Raw genomic sequence first — 12,039 nt, forward strand, 5'->3', positions numbered from 1 at the left:
AGATAGTTTGTTGTCCAAGGTAACACACCTACCTGCTGGAAGGGTGCCAGAGACTGTTCCCTGCTTCCCCAAAATGTATTCTGCAGAGGCCTCATAGCCTTCAAGCTCCCAAGGAGGCACCAACCAATCCGCATTACTTTCCCCATGCTATCCCTTTAGCATCGCCAGAACGGTAATTTGGGGATCCCCAGAAATATCAGATATTTTTTACCCAGTGTCAACTTCATCTTTTAAGCAGCCCTATCACTTTCCTGACCCCCAATCAAAGGCAACATTTATTATATCCTATTTGTGAACGGATACAGCCTCATGGGCTATCCCATTAGTGAATTTAGACAGCCCAATGCTATACAACCTAGATCAGTTTAAAGCAGAATTTCAATGAATATTTGATAGACGAGCTATTGTACAATTCGTAGACAACCAACCTCTGGAGCTTCGGCAGGACCACAAAGATATTTTGGCGTATTTTACAAAGTTCAAAAGTCTAGTGCTAAAATCCGCTTGCCCCAAAGATGAAAGGGCTTCCCTATTTTATAGAGGATATTTTGGCCCAGGCTGTTGTGAAACCCACTACATACTCAGTTAGTGGACCTAGTTATTCAATTTGAACACTGTTTTACAGAACGTAAGGGAGAAAGATGAAGGAAGAGTCCAAAACAATTTATGAACACCTAGATTCAGTCTGACATGAAAACAATGTTGGTCATATAAGGGAACCTTCACCTGAACTCATGCAAAGAGGGGGAACCTGGGGACTCCTTCTAAGGTGTTAAGGGGAAGATTTATGTTTATGTTTTGGAAATCTAGGGCACTGTGTGTGGGAATGTCCCAGAAACCCCAAGAACTTGCACCAGAACATTTAATCGGCAGTAAAGGAAATCAAACTTCCGTGCGTCAAGAAATAAAGAGTACCCTTTTTTCTGCTAACACACTACAGGTAGCCGTTACATATGAGCCTTCCAGCAATTATACAGTATGAAGACCATAACCCTACTGACGTTTCTGTCATCATCGATTCTGGAGCTACTGGGAACTTTTTTTGACTTATCCTTCGCTAAAAGGTTGCAGATACTAAGGCATCACAAGAAAAAGGAAGAAATTGTTAGAGCAGTTGATGGGTCAATTCTTCCTTTAGGTCCTCTGAAGTGGCATACGCCTCCATTGAAAATTACCTGTAGTAATGGACATTCGGAAATCCTACACTTTGATCTCATTGATGCGCCATAGTTCCTTATTATCCTAGGAATGTTCTGGTTGATGGAACATAATCCATCCATTGAGTTGGTGACACATTCCTTGATGTTGTCATCCGTGTTTTGCAGAGATCAATGTTTTGCGTAAGCTCCCAAGAAACAAATGGAGAATCAGGCTGCCTATCTTTGTCATAGAATTTCAGAAAAACAACTGTACAAGTGCTGTCGATGACTCATTACCAGAGAAATATCAAGGTTTAAAAGTGTATGGATTCTGCCCGATCCGTGCCAGGGTTTTCTGGCAGCCTGCTACTTAAGGCTGCTATTCCCAGTGGGAGTCGCCGAGCAAAGTTCTGTTTGCTGTAGCTCCATTTGATCTTTGCCGTCACGCACTACCCTTTCGCCTGTTTGGAATCCCTGTTGCTTACCCCAGGCCATGACCCCGACCTCGCTGCCTTACGCCTGCCCTGATCTTTTGCCTGTTGCCTGTTCTCTGCACTGCTTCCACCAGCCCTGACCTTTGCCTGCTTACCGACTATGGATACTCCAACAGGACTCTGTCCCTGGGTCCTGGTCAGTTATTCTGCATCCCTACCTCACCCCTACGGGTCCGCTTCCTGATTCGAGACGAGCAACGTCACAAAAAGTCGTTTTCGATCAAAGCAAAGCCAATTCCCTGCCCCCTCCTCGCCCATATGATTGTCAAATTGATGTAGAACCTTGCGCTAATATCCCTTGCAGCAGAATTTATGCCCAGAATGAGAGATTGTGTATGAGTCACATTGAGCGGCACAAGCTGAAAGTCGGTAAGCTTGGTTCTTCATGACCTTTTGGTTTATTAGAAGACCAAATTGATGAAGATGAAGAGGATGAAAATAGTGATATTCTAGATGATGATCTAATAGCTTTTTATCTGCATAGTTTCAGCTCAGACACTGAAGGTGAACTTTTACAATTTATTATTCACGTGAATATAATTCAGCAAGATCAAGGAAGAAAACTGATTTTGACCCTCCTGAGTCTGAATAATATAATATATTTTTCCCTGTGCAAATAGATGTGCAAAAGTAAATTTCTGACCTGGGACAAGGTAAACAAGATCATAGTGACCGGGAAGAGGCTTGAACTGTTCCAAATATAGTACCATTTTTTGGCGCTCACAATGTTTCTGATGCTAATGAACATTATATTCAACTAGAAAAGCAAGGTGGAAGCAGATTGGATTTAACTAATCGTGCAAATAACCACAGAGCTAAAGATAAACACCCCCCCCCCCCCCCAAGCCTGAGGTTCAGAACATCCTGGATTCCAAGTATCTTTGGGGAAAATTATTTTATTTGGTAGACTGGGCAGGTAACGGGCAAGAGGAAAGGTCTTAGGAACTAGCCACTCAGATTCATCATCATCATCATAATTTATTTATTTTTTAAGCAACTACTGGCCTCTACTTAAGGAGGCATCACAATACTTTTCAGTCAGTTTGAGAACAACTACAATTAAATGCAATTATTTTGTTTCACACGAGAAACACAGTAAAAGCCAGAATTATTATTATTAATAAAACGCTCCAACATATTCCATAGCACTGTACAATAGGGTTGGAGGACAAAAACAATAACATAACAAACATAAATTTACCTTTTTACATACGGTATGGAGGGCCCTGTGCCAAGGAGCTTACATTCTATAAGGAAGGGTAAGTGGAAACAAAGGTTACAGTGGGGTACATGAAATTAACAGATGCTATACATTCAGTTTATAGTCATGGACAGCCAGAGATAAAGGAATACCGGAATTGTAACAGAGCCTCTCTAATATCAGCAAACCACTAACGTCCTTTGGGGAGACTTGTGTGTTCTCATGTCAAACAAGTCCTGAGGTGAAGTGATAGCAGCTAGAAGCAAACAGAGCCTCCCAGCAAAAACGCAGGGGGAGGAGGAGGTGACGATCTGCAGTCCATGGGGAACCAGTAGATGACATCCCTCTTTTCAAAATACCCAGGGAAACTTTGGAAAGATATGCTGCACACTGCAGGGGTCAGCCACATTGAGTTGCATATTGTTCATCCTCTCTAAAACAAGATCATTTTTTTTGTCCATTAAGTCAAGTCTCTGCTCATACTCAGGAACCTGTGCACAAGCAGTGGCAGGTCTGGCCGCAGGTGTGCAAGGCATCACAATTGTCGAAAAAGCAAACAAAAAAAAATACTTGACAATACCATGTGTAGCCCTCTTCCCTGCTGATATAGAAAGACTACTAATGCTGTATATACCTGCTGGCTCAGCGAGATCTGGGCCTCAGCTAACTGGGAGCCTGGGGTAACAATATGTACTTGGCAGCGCCTCCACTTACCAGGATCCCCAATAAGTAGGATTCCCCTAGGCAAGAATAATGATAATAAGCATCAACGTTGTACCTTTTACTAGTAAGGGAATGCAAAACCTAACATACACCTATCACATATATAACACATATAATCACAATGCATGAATAGCTGGTACTTAGCAATCAGACACCTGTGACCTTGCCACACTTTAGCTGGAGCAATGTCCCCTTCTCCCACCACCGCGTGTATCCCACACCGTGTCCAATGTACTGGACCAGTCCCTTGGTCACTCAACCCAGTGTCCCCAAAGAACCCTCCCCCAAGGCGGGATCAGCGCCTGCAGGTACTTATTTATAATACCTTCCGACCGCATCCGCAGTCTGTAAATGAGCTTCACAAAGGATCCGCCGATCCAGCGTAGTCTCCTACAAGTAGTTGCTGGTATCCAGCAGCTTGCTCCCAAACCACTGACCGCACAGCAGCGCAGAAGGAATACTGTGTCCCTGTCTGCTAGTACAGTAAAGGGTATGCTGTCCCTATGTATATGGTTGTTCCCTGCAGTACCACAAGCTGGTGGTTACTCAAGGTCTGCACTGGGGCCTAAGGGAAATCTCTGGCCTATGCAGGTGGGTCACTAACCCCCTGCAACACACACCTCCTCTCCTCTGGCTTTCCCGGGGCACACTCCTAGTGTGGTCTCTCCCCCACGCTTCCCTTTCCTGCCTGATCACAATCCTCCTCTCCTATTCGCTCTCCGGCATCACGTGTCCCTGCTGAGGCTCATGGGAATTGTAGTCCCAGCTCAGAGTCTCTCTTCTATTGGCCAGCCTTTGCGCACTATTCACTGCGCTTGCGCGAACTTCCTCAGGGCCGGCCGGCGCGCATTGGTACTGCGCATGTGCGAGACACAACATGGCGGCGCCCTGTTCTATCGAGCCGCCGCGGAGCCTCGGTGACACCCAAACGCTGCCCGCTCACCTCCCCGCTCTCCTGATGGTCAACTGACCTACCACATATCCCTACAGCACTCGCAGCTAGGTATAGAACCGGGAAGGCACAGGGAGACACCACTACACATGCTATCCCTGAACAAGGCACCAGTTACAGTTAGACTGGAGCTCAGTCCTGGGTGGAGTGTGAAGGGTCAGGGAGAGGAAAGCGCTAGGTTTGAGGGTTTCCTGGGAAATTCAACAGCTATGGTTCTTGATTGATTCTTCTTCCAGATTGGTCCTAGAGTGTTCCCCTTGGAGTTTTGGGTGCTGACAGGTTTTCTTTTCCCACATTATTCTTTGTACAAGTGTTCTTAGGGGTCATTAGTCATTTTACATTATTGGGAAGTATCCTGCTCCTTATTAGGGTCCTTAGTGCTGTAACTGGTACAACACTAAGAAGGTTCTTGCATTTGTACAGTATAATCAGAATTGATCCTTGAAGCAAAAGATCGAGAAAGGATATACAGCAGAAGAGTTTTGATCAAGATCAGCATTTTCTATCTGCGAGTATGACAATACAATTTATCTGTGACTTTATATACAGTACAGCTGACTTTGATTCTGTTAAGGTGTCAAAAGTTGGTCACTTCTGAGACCCAGCTGACTAGTTTCGAATACTGATGGAGTGTGAATGGCTTATTCAGAGTTGCACTTTTGGTAAGATGAGGTCGGCTGGGGGAAATGGGTCACTACTCTAAATTTCCTTCAGACATGTTAGTAATTCCCTGAGCCATAGGCAGAGTAGTGACAGAGTGATAATTGTTCTGTATGTAAACAGGTACCCTTCCTCTTGGTCTTCGGCTAGGTGGGGGCTGCTCCGGGAGGGTTGCAGGGCGAGCAGGTCGCCGGAGCCTCGTGGTGGATGCCGCACAGGGTGCCGCCATCTTAAGGAAACACACGCATGTGCAAGGGATGCCTCGCGCATGCGCAGTACGGCCATGAGCGGCAGCCATCTTAGAACAGGATCCGCGCAGTCGCAGGGGCTACTACCACATGGGCACAAACAGCCAATAGGGCTGCCAGAATCATGGCCAGCCAGCTATAGATACATTTGGCGCACTGAGGGAGACCACACCAGTCGGGAGCAGGACGCAGAGGAGAGAGGTAGTGTCCCAGGTGCAGTAGCCCTGGGACTAGACAAGCTTTCCGCTGTAGGCTCCAGCTACTTCCCGACACAGTAGGTGCCAGCGCATATATAGGGAAGGCCCTTTCAGTTAAGGACACCCCCCTTTAGTGTGCTGTTAGAGTTGCTACAGCAGTGATAGAGCTACGCAGCGATTGGTGGCCTGCGGTCTGGGACCAGGCCACAGGCATTGCTAAGAGACACTTAAAAGGGACACACTCCAATGGGAGCTACCTCAGAGGCGGACGCCTTCGTGGAAAGAGCGGATAGATCCCGTCATGGGATCATTCCGCAGTCCGACGGATCCACACTACAGTTTGGCCTGGTCTGGCCTAATACCAGGAAGGTATCTGCAAGTGCACCAACGGCCACACACAGGGGTAGCGCTACTCCTCACACACTTTGGAGTGGGCCTGTCTTGTGGACACCAGTTGGTTAGGTGCCTAGGGCACCCTCATAACTTTGGGGGAACCTCACTGGGGTGTGGACAAGGTGGTGGGCTTACACTGTGGAGGTAATGTGGGGTTACGGCCTTGCATGGCCTTATTATTATAGTGTTGTCTGTTTATATGTCAGTAAATACGTTGTTATATACTCTGTGTGTGTTTACTGACTATTGGGTCCTAGGAGGGGTAAGCCTACACGTTAGGATCTCTCTCAGGTGGAGGCGCTGTGTACCATCAAATGTGATCACCCCAAGCTCCTAGCACTTCCCTCAAAAAAAAGTTTATTACAAAAGATAACAATATATTTTTTTAAATCCCTATTTCTGAACAAAATTCAATCACCGCAATGTTTCGTGCTGATGAGGGTAAAGGTCACGTAAATAACTGCAGTGTAGCCGAGGATTGGTAAAGGCAAGGATGCAAAGATGCCAGTATTGTCCATAAAAGTATCCAAAAGGCAGTACAACTAGGTTCTGGCACTTTCCAGTATGTCCTCATGTAAGAGCTGGAGGAGGGTTCTGGAAAGGCTTCACGTGGGAAGTGATTAGGGCCTCCTCCTCACACTGCAGGAGTGATTCTAGCTGCAGCTTAAAAAAAGTAATAAATGTAATATAGACTCTCCAGAATTTTCTACATACAATTGTATGAAGCAGTAGCACAGTCAACTCTTTACACATACAGCACTGTGCAGTACCTGTAGGTACTCTATACAGTAATGAATTCATGTTGGAAAACATTTGGTAAAATAAATAGGCTCTGCTCACTGCCTAAAGAATATTTAAAAACACAAAGAACCTGTGCCATGTTGTTGTTTTCGTTTTGGGTGTGTCGTTATAGATAGCGCATGCACTAGATGTATGCACAGAGATATTCAGTGTGCGATCTGCCAGACACATACGATATTGCAATTAAATAAATAAAGCCCATAAATATTCTATAATATAAATAAATTCTGTTAGGTGGATCGCGGTCGAATTGAGTTAACAAAAAGTATTCCTCTGGGTGTAATCTCACGCCTTGTCCTGGTACCGAAGATAGTAATTATTGCTACATGTACAGTAAGTCTCCTTGGCCCATCTAAGCGGCATAGCCTCCCTTCTTTAGCTCCCCTCTGTGTGTTTAACAACACCATGCACAGACATACTGTAGTACCACCCCCTTCTTCTGTTATTACTCCTGATGAAGAACCCGGTGATGTTCAAAAACTTGTAAATTATCAATTACCTGTTGGTTCAATCAAATAAATTAATCCAATTGTTAGACCCACTTAAAAATAAATCTTACTCTCCATAGAAGCCAAGTGGTTGTTTTAAAATAGGCATGATTGCATTTGTTGAAGGAAGCCAATGGAACTAAAATACATAATTTTTGGTCGTTTTTTGTTAGGCAAGTGGAATTACACTTGGAGGAGCTAAGCGAAATGAGGTAAGGAAACCTGGAATGGAAAGGCTGTAATGAATATAATGTAATAAGATATATATGTAAAGAGATCTGCAGATGGATAAATGAGAATGCAGTGCTACTGTAAATATGCAATCTGTGTGCAGATCCCACGCGTCTAGAAGGCACAAGCAGAACACAGTTATGGGAGCCAGCAATATACAGGAGATAAAGTAAAGCGCTGCTCTAAAAATGCAACTGCAATCCTTTCGCAAAGGAATACTGTATGTAGTACCCAGCTGACACTGCTACTGGCAGCCCCTTCTGATGTATGTATTTTGAGAAGCAGGGGGTCCCTGGAGCTGAAATCAATTCTGTTCAGCTCTAGAGATCGGATACAAAAAGGGTCACAGGTGTGGCCCGAAAGAGTCCTATGTGCACTCACTATTATCAAAAATAATTGGCTAGGAAAGATTCAATCCTTGGGATTTCCCCCATAGCCATGCTTAAAATAGTTAAAATCTTTTATTAAACACATCTATCACATAATAAGCAAAATAATAAGACAACCACTATGTGGCTAAAACAGGGAAAGAAGGGGTGGGGGTGGCAGGAGGAAGGGGGGAGAAATAGTATAGGTATAGTTACCAGTGTGGTGTGGACCTAATTGTTTCAAAGTGAAGTATACCAGGAAAACGTCTCCACAATATCAGATCGTGGAGTATGTGATTCCTACTCATGTCAGGTTAGTACATTACCCATAGGTTATTCAATTTCTAATCGCTTCTGATGTAAACCATCACATGAGTGTTCAACATAATGTATTCCTCAAATACCCTTGGTATGTCTGGTATTTGTGTATCTATAAACCCCCAAAGAGTATAGTATTTGGCTACAAATGAACACTATATTAATACTGATCGCATTGCATTGTGCCTGCATGTAAGTATCTTACAGCTTTATAGTATCAACAGTACTTATAGACCCGTAGCTCATGCTCCGTAATACCCACAATATATTATCTGGGTAATCCTGACAATAAAATACTACACGATTGGGTGGTAAGGTTTAAGCTATACAGCTCTCGGGAGACATACAACCTGGTTGTCCTGAGTGGCTAAGGACTGCAGTCTCATACCACACGTTAGCCCCGCTTCCGCGCACACTGATGACATCAGACCATCGACGTCATCACGTACCACGTACCTAGTTGGTACGTGATGACGTCGATGGTCTGATGTCATCAGTGTGCGCGGAAGCGGGGCTAACGTGTGGTATGAGACTGCAGTCCTTAGCCACTCAGGACAACCAGGTTGTATGTCTCCCGAGAGCTGAACAGTATAGCTTAAACCTTACCACCCAATCGTGTAGTATTTTATTGTCAGGATTACCCAGATAATATATCGTGGGCATTACGGAGCATGAGCTACGAGTCTATAAGTACTGTTGACACTATAAAGCTGTAAGATACTTACATGCAGGCACAACGCAGTGCGATCAGTATTAATATACTGTTCATTTGTAGCCAAATACTATACTCTTTGGGGGTTTATAGATACACAAATACCAGACATACCAAGGGTATTTGAGGAATACATTATGTTGAACACTCATGTGATGATTTACATCAGAAATGATTACCTAGAAATTGAATAACCTATGGGTAATGTACTAACCTGACATGAGTAGGAATCACATACTCCACGATCTGATATTTTGGAGACGTTTTCCTGGTATACTTCACTTTGAAACAATTAGGTCCACACCACACTGGTAACTATACCTATACTATTTCTCCCCCCTTCCTCCTGCCACCCCCACCCCTTCTTTCCCTGTTTTAGCCACATAGTGGTTGTCTTATTATTTTGCTTATTATGTGATAGATGTGTTTAATAAAAGATTTTAACTATTTTAAGCACGGCTATGGGGGAAACCCCAAGGATTGAATCTTTCCTAGCCAATTATTTTTGATAATAGTGAGTGCACATAGGACTCTTTCGGGCCACACCTGTGACCCTTTTTGTATCCAGTTATACCACATTCCCGTATGCACCCTATTTTCTTTACACATATACCTACAAATTGCCGGAGAGCGGTAGACACCCTTTCCTGTTTACAGCTCTAGAGATCCCCTGCTTCATACCAAATTAAGGAAAAAATGTAAAGCCACTTTAACCAGCATTTTATACTACCTACAGTTATTTCCTACTTAATTGTGTTTTCCAATACAACAGTATTCCAGATAAACCAGAACATCTAATATTTTAAAGCAACAATACTACATTCCCCCTTTTTTTCATATATGAAGCATGTGACAATGCTAGCAATCGTTTGGCGCTCCTGTTATAAATCTGTAACAATCCTGATGGTGTGCCTAATATAATGGCCGCCTTTCCGTTTCAATCAATCCTTCAGTGTAACCCAGCAGCTACAATCTATTCTTACTGTATATTACTATGGTAACATTATCTATTTTTACAGTTTACAGTTCAAACTGCTGGGAACATTGGCAACAAATTATCACAAACAGGAAAGTATTACAAAGAGGTTGCACTGCTGGGGGTGTGGGCAAAACCTGCTATAGAAATCAAAGGATTCTCAGTATATGAAAACGCATTAAAAATAGCAGTAAGAGATAAATAAAAAATAAATCTTCCTTTACTCTTTCTATAGGACGGGAGATGTGTATTTTCCTACTTCTAGCTATTGCTGCACCCCCGCCTCCCCCCTCACAGACATGGTTATTATGCTATGTTTATTAAATACATACTTACAGAGCAACAATAATTAAATACAATATAAAAATCTTCAAAAAAAACCGGAGGACCCACTGCAGCTTTATAACTGCATGATTATAAACCTACAGCCTGGGTTCATAACTGCATAATTATGAGCCAAGGCTGTAGGTTTATAACTGCATAATTATGAACCCAGGCTGTAGGTTTATAACTGCATAATTATGAACCCAGGCTGTAGGTTTATAACTGCATACTTATGAACCCAGGCTGTAGGTTATGTAAATTACTTTCTTTTGTTCACCAACTTGTCTCATAATAGGCGGCTCCTGTCACATCCACCATTGTGATTGCTATCCGCAGACTCCAGTCGGGGGCAGGGTTTGGCCGCAACAATAATATTATACCGTTCTGAGGAATGTAAGGGAATGCCATTGAATAAAGCTCGCAGTGTTTGAATGCTTCGCCGCAAGGTATGCCGGGAGTTGTAGTCTCCGATGCCGCTGATCGATTGTTCCGCTCATGGCCGGCAGATCGGGACCTCGCGGAGCAGGAAAAGAGGTCAGCAGCTGTCCGCGTGCCTCGGTAATTCTGACCTGGACTGTTCGGGTCGGGTAGGTTCCGTCCCGGCTGATTTAGTTCAAGGGGGGAGGCGCCTATATAAGAGGCCCGGCCTTGCCTGTGCGTGATCCTTCCCAGGACCCGGATTTGCACTAATGCAGCTGGTTTTTCAGCTGATTAATGTCCTTTTCTCATTCATATTTATTATTATTACTGTGCGGTTTTGTACATCACAGCTTCAGCACCCACAGAGCTCATCACTCGCTAGTTATAAACGAGCTCCGGATCTCTCAATCTCCATTATCTATAGACATGTATCCCAGTAAGGAACTAATATCCCAGTAAGGAACTACATGCACCGGGAGGGGATTACAAAGGCAGGCCGGGTATCTCCCGGGGGTTACATGGTACATACAGTATATAACCGGTCTGTTTGGGCTTCTGCACTTCATACATACTGATGTGTTCAGCCGCCCACTCTCAGCACGCACCGGGTTAACTGTATCATGGCCTTGTACAGTATTGCTGCAAATATCCCCCCAGCTGCAAATATATTGGTCCTGGGAAGTGCACCTGTCCAGCTGTTGAAATATTTGCTCTCCTGTGGTGGTTGAGATCTGTGCCCACCCTGGTCCGAAACGCACCGAATGTCACAGGGTGCCAGTGGGGAAATATGCAGCTGTTCTGTCTGTCTTCATCTGTTGGAAATGTTAAGAAATAATGTTAGAGTTTACTTTGTTAATATTCTAGTTGTTATTATTTGCCAGCATTTAGCAGAGGAGCATAAACAATCCATAAAGTTACCAAAAGCACACATAAACACTACATCTAAGTGCTTTAACAGGCCCTGGCACATGGGTTTATTACTTTAGATCAGAGTAACCCTTTTTTTTTTTGCGGGACCGTTGTGCTGTTCCGCAAAGCAATGTGTTGCCCTCGTGCACTAAATATAAGAGTTAATATAATAGGTTTCTCTAATGCGTGCATTCTTCTTCTTTTTTTTATTTTGTAATGTTGTCTATTGTTTAGTTACTGTCCAGTAAAAATACATTACAATTCTCCCTTTTAAGGTGCCAAGGAGATGCGATGGGTATCACTAAAATCTTTTCCCCAAAGTCGTTTAAATGGGAGAAGCAGCACATTGCACCTACTGTATGCTTAGAAATAATGGGGATGCTGTTTTGACATCAAGGCAGTAGAAAGTATCTAGAGAGGCAATATACTGAATTAATTGTAACATTGCGATAGTAAAAATATTATAAAATGACAATTCTACTGTC

At 43.7% G+C, this 12,039-nt stretch overlaps 1 protein-coding gene across 17 annotated transcripts in view; it reads left to right on the plus strand.

Annotated features, from left to right (window-relative positions):
* The first annotated feature begins 10,603 nt into the window (after positions 1-10,603).
* The window catches only part of SUPT20H (SPT20 homolog, SAGA complex component), a 58,873-nt gene continuing 57,437 nt past the window's right edge, over positions 10,604-12,039 (plus strand). For 13 of the 17 annotated variants that reach the window (XM_075592065.1, XM_075592074.1, XM_075592068.1 and 10 more), the window contains exon 1: positions 10,627-10,783. The gene's annotated coding sequence lies outside the window, so the exon portion shown is untranslated. Of the gene's footprint in view, positions 10,813-12,039 lie in introns of all 17 variants that reach the window. The other 4 variants (XM_075592066.1, XM_075592073.1, XM_075592072.1 and 1 more) reach the window with 3 other exon arrangements.

Source organism: Ascaphus truei, chromosome 3 (genome assembly GCF_040206685.1).
Source record: "Ascaphus truei isolate aAscTru1 chromosome 3, aAscTru1.hap1, whole genome shotgun sequence".
Lineage (NCBI taxonomy): Eukaryota > Metazoa > Chordata > Amphibia > Anura > Ascaphidae > Ascaphus > Ascaphus truei.